Source organism: Dasypus novemcinctus, chromosome 9 (genome assembly GCF_030445035.2).
Source record: "Dasypus novemcinctus isolate mDasNov1 chromosome 9, mDasNov1.1.hap2, whole genome shotgun sequence".
Taxonomy (NCBI): Eukaryota; Metazoa; Chordata; class Mammalia; order Cingulata; family Dasypodidae; genus Dasypus; species Dasypus novemcinctus.
Window position 1 is genome coordinate 91,202,873 of NC_080681.1, and position 10,891 is coordinate 91,213,763.

Sequence of the window (10,891 nt, forward strand, 5' to 3'; positions counted from 1 at the left end):
GAATGAAAAATAAAAAAACATGAGCCATCCATATGCTGCGCACAGGAGACTCATCTTAGACACAGGAATACAAACCAGCTGAAAGTGAAAAGTTGGGAAAAGATACTCCATGCAAACAGTAACCAAAAAAGAGCAGGGATAGCTATACTAACATTAGACAAAACAGATTCTAAATGCAAAAAAGTATAAGAGATACAGAAGGCCATTGTATATTAATAAAAGGGACAATCCACCAGGAATAACAGTCATAAAAATCTATGCAACTAACAGGGTGCCCCAAAATACATGAGCAAATTGTGACAAAACTGAAGGGAGAAATAGACATTTCTACAATAACAGTTGGAGATTTCAACACACCACTCACTTCATACATAGAACTAGAGAGAAGATCAACAAGGAAACAGAGAACTTGGACAATATGATAAATGAGCTAAACCTAACAGACAGAATGTTGCATCCCAAATCAGCAGGATATATATTCTTCTCAAGTGCTCTTGAATATTTCTCTAGGATGGACCATATGTTGGGTCATAAGAGAGGTCTCGATAAATTTTAAAAGACTGAAATTATATAAAAACACTTTCTCTGATCATAATGGAATGAAACTGGAAATCAATAGTGGATGGAAAAGGGAAAATTCATAAATATATAAGTATATGGAGATTAAACAACACACTCAAAAGTCAGTGGGTCAAAGAAGAAATTGCAAGGGAATTCAATAAATATCTTGAGATGAATGAAAATGAGGACACAATATATCAAAATGTATGTGACAAGGCAAAGGCAGTGCTGAGGGGGAAATTTAGAGCCCACAATGTTTACATTTAAAAAGAGTTAAAATTGAAGATCTCCCTGCACACCTGGGGGAAAAGATCAGCAAATTTATTCCAAACCAAGCCAAAGTAAAGAAATGGTAAAGATTAGAGCAGAAATAAATGAAATCAAGAACAAAAAATAATAATAGAGAAAATCAACAAAACCAAATGATGGAAGTTTGAGAAAATCAACAAAATCGACAAATGTTTAGCTATACTGGCAAAGAAAAAAAGAGAGAAGATAAAAATAAATAAAATCAGAAAAATGAGAGGTGGGACATTACCACTGACCCCCCAGAAATAAAAGAGTTCAAAAGACAATACTATGAACAACTGATGCAAACAAACTAGACAATGTAGATGAGATTAACATATTCACAGAAACACACAACTTACATTGACCCTAGAAGAAATAGAAGACGTCAACAAACCAATCACAAGTAAAGAGATTGAAACAGTCACCAAAGATCTCCAAAGATGAGAAGCCTAGAACCAGATGGCTTCACAGGTCAATTCTACCAATCATTCAAAGACAATCTAATACTAATCTTGCTCAAGTTCTTCCAAAAATTAAATAGGAAAGAACACTTCCAAACTCATTCTATGAAGTCAACATCACCTTAATACCAAAACCAGATAAAGACATTATGAAAAAAAGAAAATTACAAACCAATATCTCTAATAAATATAGATGGAAAACTACTCAACAAAACACTTGCAAACACAATCCAAAAGCATATTAAAAGAATTATACAACATGGTTAAGTGGGTTTTATCCCAGGTATGTATGGGTGGTTCAACACAAGAAAATCAGTTAGTGTAATAAACTATATTGATAAATTGAATAAGAAAAATCACATGATCATCTCCATTGATGCAGAAAAGGCATTTGACAAAATGCAGCATCCATTCTTCATTTTTTTAAAAACACTCAAAAAGATAGGAACATGAGGAAGCTTTCTCAATAGGGTAATGTTCATATAGAAAACCTTATAGCTAGTATTGTACTCAGGGGTGAAAGACTGAAAGCTTTCCTGCTGAGATCAGGAATGAAACAAGGGCACCCACCGTCACCACTGTTATTCAGTATTGTGCTAGAAGTTCTACCTAGAACAATTAAGCTATATAAAAAAATAAAAGCACCCACATATGAGCAGAAGTAAAACTCACTATTCACTGATGATATGATTCTGTATCTAGAAAATCTTGAAAAATCTACAACAAAGCTACTAGAACTAATAGGAAAGTTAAGCAATATGGCATGATAGAATAATTTTTTTTAAAGATTTATTTTATTTATTTCTCCGCACCCAACCTTGTTTACGCTCACTCTCTGTGTCCATTCATTGTGTGCTCATAGTCTTTTTAGAGGCACCAGGAACCAAAACCAGGATGTCCCATGTGGGAAAGAGGTGCCCATTGGTTTGAGCCACCTCCACTCCCTGCTTGTTGCGACTCTCATTGTGTTTCCTTATTGTCTCTTCACTGTGTCATCTTGTTGCATCATCTTGTTGCATCATCTTGTTGTGTCAACTTGCTGCACCAGCCCATCACATCAGTTCAATGTCTTATTTGTCTTCTTTAGGAGGCAATGGGACTGAACCCAGGACCTCCTATGTGGTAGGTGGATGCCCAACTTCTTGAACCACATCTGCTTCCCAGGATACAAGATTAATAAGCAAATCGGTAATGTTTCTATACACTACTGATGAGCAATATGAGGAAGAAATCAGGAAAAAATTCCATCTATAACACCAACTAAAAGAATCAAATATTTAAGAATAAATTTAACCAAGAACAAAAAGGACCTGTATTCAGAAAACTACAAAACATTGCTAAAAGAAATAAAAGAAGACTTAAATAAATGAAAGGACATTCCATGTTCATGGACTGGAAGAATAAATATTGTTGTCAATTCTACCGAGACTGATTTATGGAGTCAATGCAATCCCAATAAAAATATCAACAGACTGTTCTGCAGAAATGGAAAGGCCAATTATCAAACTGATTTGGAAGGGTAAGGGGGGCCCCAATTAGCCAAAAAATTCTTTAGAAAAGAAGAAAGAAGTTGAAGGGCTCTCACTTCCTAACTTTAAAGCATATTATAAAGCTACAGTGGTCAAAACAGCATGGCACTGGCACAAAGATAGATATATTGACCAATAGAACTGAATCGAGAACTCAGAAATAGACCCTCACATCTACAGTCAAGTGATTTTTGGCAAGGCTTTCAAGCCCACCTAGCTGGACCAGAACAGTATATTCAACAAATGGTTCTGGGAGAACTGGAAATCCATATCCAAAAAAAAACTGAAAGAGGACCCTTATCTTGCACCTTATACAAAATTAACTCAAAATGGATCAAGGACCTAAAAATAAACTACTATAAAACTCCTAGAAGAAAATGTAGGAAAACATTTTCAAGATCTTGTGGTAAGCGGTAGTTTTCTTAAACCTTATATGCAAAGCACAAGAAACAAAATAATAAATAGACAAACAACCTGTTTAAAAATGGACAAATGATTTTAATAGACATTTGCTCACAGAAGAAATACAAATGGTGAAAATATACATGAAAAAATGTTCAACATTACTAGCGATTAGGGAAATGCAAATCTAAACTGCAATGAGACATCCTTTCATATCTATTAAAATGGTCACTACGAAAAAGTTGGAAAACTACAAATGTTGGAGAGGATGTGGAGAAATAGGAATGCTTATTTACTGTTGGTTGGAATACAAAATGATATAGCCACTGTGGAAGACAGTTTGTCAGTTCCTAAGGAAGCTGAATACAGACTTGCCTTGTGACCTAACAATACCACTACTAAGTATATATCCAGAAGAAATGGGAGCAGTGACATGAACAGACATTTGCACACTGATGTTCATAGCAGCATTTTTGCCAAAAGATGGAAACAACACAGGTTTCCATCAAATAATGAATGGATAAACAAATTGTGGTATGCCCATATAATGGAATATATTCAGCTTTAAGAAATGAACTCATGAAGCGTAACAACATGGACAAACCTGTAGGACTTTATGCTGAGTTTAGCAAGACAGACACAAAAGGACTAGTACTGTATGATTTTCACTTTTATGAACTAAATAATTGTATAAACTTGTGGAGATAATGATTAGAATATAGGTCACCAGAAAACAGAATAAGGGTAGAGAATGGAAAGCTGAGGGTTAATCTGTACAGAAGTGGTAAAAAGGTTGTTTGTAAATCTTTGGAAATGAAAATAAATGGTGAAAGCACATCATATTGTTTATAGCTAGCAGAGCTAGTATTTGGATATGACAGTGGTTGAAAGGGAAAGTCTAAGGACATGTATATTACTAGGAGGAAAACTAAAAAATGTCATTACATGGGACTGTCTAACATAGTAAAACTTCTTGTGAAATATGAATATGGGTAATAGTGCATATATAAAGCTGTTTTTAAAAATATAAATACAAATAAACTAGAGAGACAGAAACAGAATAGCAGCTATGTACTAGAAAGATTGAGAGTTGATGCTGTTTTTTCTATTTGTCTGGTTTTTTTGTTTTGTATTATTATTATTATTGGAATAATGAAAATGCTTCAATAATGATTGAAGTGATGAATGTACAACTATGTGATTGTACCAAATACCACTGATTGTACACTTTGGATGGAATTATGCTATATTACTATATATCAATAAAATTGATTTATTTAAAATAAAATTAAAATGCCTATGCACATAACCAGAGTGTCCCAAAATACATGATCAAATTCTGGCAAAACTGGAGGGAGAAATATACATCTATACAATAACAGATTTCAACACATCAATCACATCATTAGATAGAACTACTGGAGAGACTATCAACAAGGAAACAAAGAAACTAAACAATATGATAAATGAGCTAGACCTAACAGACATATACAGAACACTGCATCCCAAATCAGCAGGTTATAAGAGCTAGGCCAATCAGACATATACAAAACATTTCATCCCAACTCAGCAGGTTACACATTCTTCTCAAGTGCTCATGGATCTTTCCCCAGGAGAGAAGACATGTTGGGGCCCAAGACAGGTCTCAATAAATATAAAAACATTGAAATTATACAAAGCACCTGCTCAGATTATAATGGAATGACACTGGAAATAAATAGTAGATGGGAAAGGGGGAAATTTGTTTATGTGTGGAGGCTAAACAGCACACTCCTAAACAATAGTGAGTCAAAGGAGAAATTAGTAAATATATTGAGACAAATGAAAACAAAATCACAAATTATCGGAACATATGGGATACAGTGAAGGCAGTGCTCAGGAGGACTTTTATGGCCCTAAATGCCTAAATTTAAGAGAAAAAAAAAGTTAAAATCAAAGATCTAACTGAACAATTGGAGAAACTACAGAAAGAACAGCAGACCAATCTCAATGCAAGCAGAAAGAAAGAAATAATAAAGATTAGAGCAGAAATAAATGAAATTGAGAACATAAAAACAATGGAGTAGGGAAGTGGAAGTAGCTCAAATGGTTGAGTGCCTGCTTTCCATATGAGATTCCAGGTTTGATCCCCAGTACCTCCTAAAAACAAAAACGAAGGAAAAAAAACAACTTTCACTGGGGAGCGAATGTAGCTCAGTGACTGAGTGCCTGCTTCCCATGTATGAGGGCCTCAATTCAATCCCAGGCACCTCCTAAAATAAATAATAAATAAGCAAACAAATAAATAAAATAAATGCAAGACTATTAAAAAAAACAATAGAGTAAATTAAAAAAGAAAAAAAGCTGGTCCTTTGAGAAGATCAGTAAAATTACCAAACCCTTAGCTAAACAAAGAAAAAAAGAGAGAGAAGATGCAAATAAATAAAATCAGAAATGAAATGGGAGAAATTACAACTGACCGCACAGAAATAAAAAGGATTGTAGTGAAATGATGGCAATCATCTTTTGGTACTGATCTGAATTGAAGAGAACACTCATTGCTAATCATTTAATTGTAAAAAAATTAAACTTTTAAAAAAATTTTAAAAGGGTCATAAAAGGATATTATCAGAAACTGTATGCCAACAAACTAGACATCTAGATGAAATGGACAAATTCCTAGAAATGCACAAATGACTTTACATGAAGTACAAGAACTCAATGAAACAATCATATCTAAAGTGATTGAACTTGTTGCTAAAAACGCCCAATAAAGAAAAGTCCAGGACCAGATTGTTTCACAGGTGAATTCTACCAAGCATTTTAAGAAGAATTAACACCAATCCCATTTAAACTCTTCCAAAAAATTGAAAAGACCAAATACCTAGGAATCAATTTAGCCAAAGAAGTGTTCAACCTATATGCAGAAAACTACAAAACACTACTTAAAGAAATCAGTGAAGATCTAAATAAATGGAAAGATATTCTGTATTGATGGATTGGAAGACTAAATATCATGAAGATGTCAATCCTACCCAAACTGGTTTATAGATTCAATGCAATACCAATCAAAATTCCTACTTTACAGAAATAGAAAAGGCAATTACCAAATTCATTTGGAAGGCAAAGTGCACCTGAAGAGCCAAAAGCATTCCAAAAAAAAGAGAGATGTGGGAGGAATTTCACTGCCTAAACTTGAAACATATTACAAAGCTACAGTGGTCAAAACAACATGGTATTGGCATAAAGATAAGATACATTGATCAGAAGAATAGAATTGAGAGTTCAGAAATAAGCCCTCACCTCTATGGCCAACTGTTTGTTTTTCTTGATAAAGATTTATTTGTTTATTTATTTCTCTCCCCTCCCCCCCCTCCGCACCAGTTGTCTGTTCTCTGTCTGTTTGCTGCATGTTCTTTGTCTGCTTCTGTTGTTGTCAGTGGCAAGGGAATCTGTATTTCTTTTTCTTGCATCACCTTGTTGTGTCACCTCTCCGTGTGTGCGGCGCCATTCCTGGGCAGGCTGAACTTTCCTTCACACTGGGCGGCTCTCCCTAAGGGGCACACTCCTTGCGCATGGGGCTTCCCCACGCGGGGACACCCCTGTGTGGCAGGGTACTCCTTGTGTGCATCAGCACCGCACATGGACCAGCTGCACATGGGTCAAGGAGGCCCAGGGTTTGAACCGCAGACCTCCCATGTCGTAGACGGACACCCTAACCACTGGGCCAAGTCCGCTTCCCTGCCAACTGGTTTTTGACAAACCTTCCAAAGCCATGTTAATGGGAGCCTTGTATGATAATATGCATGTTTGCTTTAAAATTTGTAAAGTCACAAATTTTACTATACATTCATTGTTTATGTATGTTCATGTACGAATGATATACTTCAATAAAATTTTATTTAAAAAAAATAAAAATCAATTGGGGGACAGAATGTGCATCAAGAGGTTGAGCACCACCCTCCCACATGGGAGGTCCCAGTTTTGGTTCCCAGTGTCTCCTGGGAAAAAAAAACGACAAGGAAAACAAACCAAGAAACCAACTCAAAGAAGCCAATGTGGTACCATCTATCCACATTCAAGGTACTGGGTTTAGCCCCCAGCCTCTGGTACATAAAAAAAATTAATTAATTACTCAAAGATGTGTGGGTTTATGGGTTTATTTCTGCCCTCTCAATTCTATTCCATTAGTCTATTCATGACAATACCACGCTGTTTTGATACTCTAGCTTTATAGAAAGTTTTGAAATCAGGAAGTAGAAGTCCTCCAATTCTGTTCTTTTTAGAGTGGACATTTTGCTCTTTATCTGGCCATTTCCTATGTGTTTTGGGTCTAAACTCAGATGGAGAAAAAAAAGTGTTGCTTAGTTGCTTACCATGCTCCCTCAAAACACAGCAGTATAGGCTCTCCTCTCACTCTGTACTTACCCTTCATAATCCAAACCATAATTACTTAATTGTGAAATTTTTTAATAAGTCTCTCTTACTATTCCATAAACTTCACATCATGACTTTTATGGCCTTTATATTCCCAATGCCTAGTACTTGGTAGGCCCTAAAAATTTGAATGAATGAATATCAGTGCTGACATTTTTTCTTAATAGAGAAACATATTGCTGAGGCCAGTTTTAGTGACCCAGACTCAATCCCCAATCTTAACTCCTGCCTACAAAGAACTCTCTGTCCTACTACCAATGGCACACTCCTTCTCACCACTCTTCTGAGACACATCTTTCACCACTGTTAACACTTATTTTCTTCTTTCTGGACAATGTTCCTGTACCCAGTTATGATTGCCACTAGCAGCCCAGTGAGCAGCTCTTCTCTGGTGTGCATCTTGGGCTTTATCCATTGATGGTAGAGCTCCCAGAGTCGGCTGAGAGCTTCTTGGGGTCCTTCTCACTCTTGATAGTAGAACTGTTTACCAGACTGCAAAAAATTTCAGTGTTGAGGCCATGCCCTTTCAGGATAGAGTCCTCTTTCCAATTTGAGGCCTTCTCTAATGTCACCATTAGTAGCCTCTCTTGTTCCTGGTGGACCTAGCCTTAAGAGCTCACAGCCACAGTCACTCTAGATGCTGCATTCATTGTTTAAGTATAAAGATATAGAGCAAACTAGAATCCAAACAATTCCCACTCTTCACCTTCAGGCTCTGGAGGACAGCTTTCCCTAAAAGGACCTGGAAAGAGAGGCGAACAGGACAGAATTTAAGGGGGGAAAATGTTTCACAACCAGCCAGTCTTGTGGCTACAATTCATATAACCATCAATCAATGAGTGTGAGGAAGTCCAACCCCCCTCAAAGATGAGAGACTTGCCGAAATGTTTAAAAGACATTCTAGGAAGTGAAATTTCATACATAGTTGGCAGAAACAAGCAAGGTTAAACACAGACAAGATCACCAGAGAGGATCTAAGAAGCATCAAAAAAAGAATGAGAAGAGGACAAGGAACACAAATATAAAAATGAAGGCTAAGAAGTCTATTTTAAAGGTCCCAATAAATTAGTCGATTTATTTTTTATTTTTATTATATTTTGTAGCAAAAGGAAAAGCATACTAGCTGTGACAATTTTTATTAATTTTGATGTTCCTGATATTGTAGGTCAAAATAGAGTGAGGTGGGAAACAGACTTGGCCCAGTGGTTAGGGCGACCGTCCACCACATGGGAGGTCCGAGGTTCAAACCCCGGGCCTCCTTGACCCATGTGGAGCTGGCCCATGTGCAGTGCTGAGGCGCGCAAGGAGTGCCGCGCCACGCAGGGGTGTCCCCTGCGTAGGGGAGCCCCACGCGCAAGGAGTGCACCCATAAGGAGAGCCGCCCAGCGCGAAACAAAGTGCAACCTGCCCAGGAATGGTGCCGCCCACACTTCCCGTGCCACTGACGACAACAGAAGCGGACAAAGAAACAAGACACAGCAAATAGACACAGAGAACAGACAACCGGGGTTGGGGGGGGGGGTTAAATAAATAAATAAATCTTTAAAAAAAAAAAAGTAGAGTGAGGTGAACATACAGTTGCCACCAATAATACTAGTGGGATGGGGGCCAAAAACTCTATTCCCTATTCTCACATTTCCATGTTTCCATTGGAAACTTCTGTTCCATTTCCCAGAGAAGGGAGAGAAGAGTAGGAAGATAACTTAACCCTCTTAACCCTCTACCTACTCCCTCTTCAAAAGAAGAGGAATAGTTTTTCTGACTGACAAAATTGATTATGAAACTGGGTAAAGAGAAGCGGCTGTGGCCCAATCGATTGGGCTCCCATCTACCATATGGGAGGCCCTGGGTTTGAATCCCGGGGCCTCCTTGTGAAGGCAAGCTGGCCCTGTGCCACGGAGAGCTGACGGCCTGTGCCCACAGAGAGCTGGTGCAGCAAGATGACGCAACAAAGGGAGACTAGCAGACACAAAAGAACACGCAGCAAATGGACACAGAGAGCAGACAGCAAGCAAGCTGCAAGGGAAGGGGGGATAAATAAATAATAAAATAAATAAATCTTAAAAAAAAAAACCCTGATTAAGTTAAAAAAAAAAAAGATTCAACTTCAAACCCCAACATCTCACACATAGGCTTGGGATGCTGAGAAAAAGATGCAGGAGTAAGAGAAATGTTTAATTAAAATGTCAGGTGTTTTACTGGTAAAAGTTAGGCTGGAGGAAAGGGCTTATATCTTGGTCAAGAGAACTGGCTAATAGCACCCCTGAATTAGGCTGCTGATTATTCTCTCCTTAACTTTAATAGATTTCCCAACATTTGACTAAGTAAATAGCTTCTTGGAATAAAGACTTCATTCCCCAGTCTCCCTTGTGGCTAGGTATGGCAATGTGACCAACAGCAGACCAAGGAGACATAAACAGAAATTCTTCAATTAGCCTCAAAAAACCTTTGTTCTTTGCACCTTCTTTATCCCTTCCTCCATACTGCTGCCTAAAACATAAACATGATGTCTAGAGCTCTATTATTATATGTTCTCATAGCACCCTGTATTCTAGGTGTGACTAAGCAATGAGCAGGAAGCAACTCAGGTTCTCAACAAATTTGTGGGGACTAAGCACCATACTAACTCTGCATTGTTTACCTCTGGACTTTATGTAGGAAATAAAATACTTCTAATACATTTAAGTATCTGTTATTTTGGAACTTTGTTACTTGCAGCTAAGTTTATATTGCTTGATATTCCTAAGCAGTACAAGGTAGCTATGGAGAACTTTAGAACTCTCAATTGGCAGCCTACTCCAATAAAATATATATCATGGAGGAGTAGGCCAACCCCAAAGAGAAAAGGAAGGAGCTGAGTCAAGCCGCTCAGCTCTTTTCCCTAACTCACCAATCACTTAAGCTACTTTTCCTTCTCTTGAAGAAGTAAATAAGGAAGCAGATAAAAGCCAGGAGAATTCTCTCCAAAAGAAAGTTCCTCCATTTAGAAACAATGAGGAATGGAGTCTCCCCTATGGCCTGGATGTCAGCCTCAGCTCCTGCCTTTCCCTCAGGTACATATCTCATCAATCACCAAATTTGTTGATGCTTCTTCCTTTAATATCTCTTAAATTTTGCCATTTCTTTTTATCCTCATCACCCCTATTATAATTCATGCCAGAAGAATAATGGTACAGATTACCAGTCAAGAGCATGGACTTTGAAATCAGATAAATCAGGATTAGAAAGTAA

The 10,891-nt window shown here is 37.4% G+C and overlaps 1 non-coding gene across 1 annotated transcript; it reads left to right on the top strand.

Moving 5' to 3' along the window:
- Nucleotides 1-5,725: 5,725 nt before the first annotated feature.
- Nucleotides 5,726-5,794, top strand: LOC111760230 (small nucleolar RNA SNORD2). Its single transcript, XR_002793986.1, has one exon. It is a non-coding gene; the product is annotated as a small nucleolar RNA SNORD2 (small nucleolar RNA).
- Nucleotides 5,795-10,891: the final 5,097 nt, after the last annotated feature.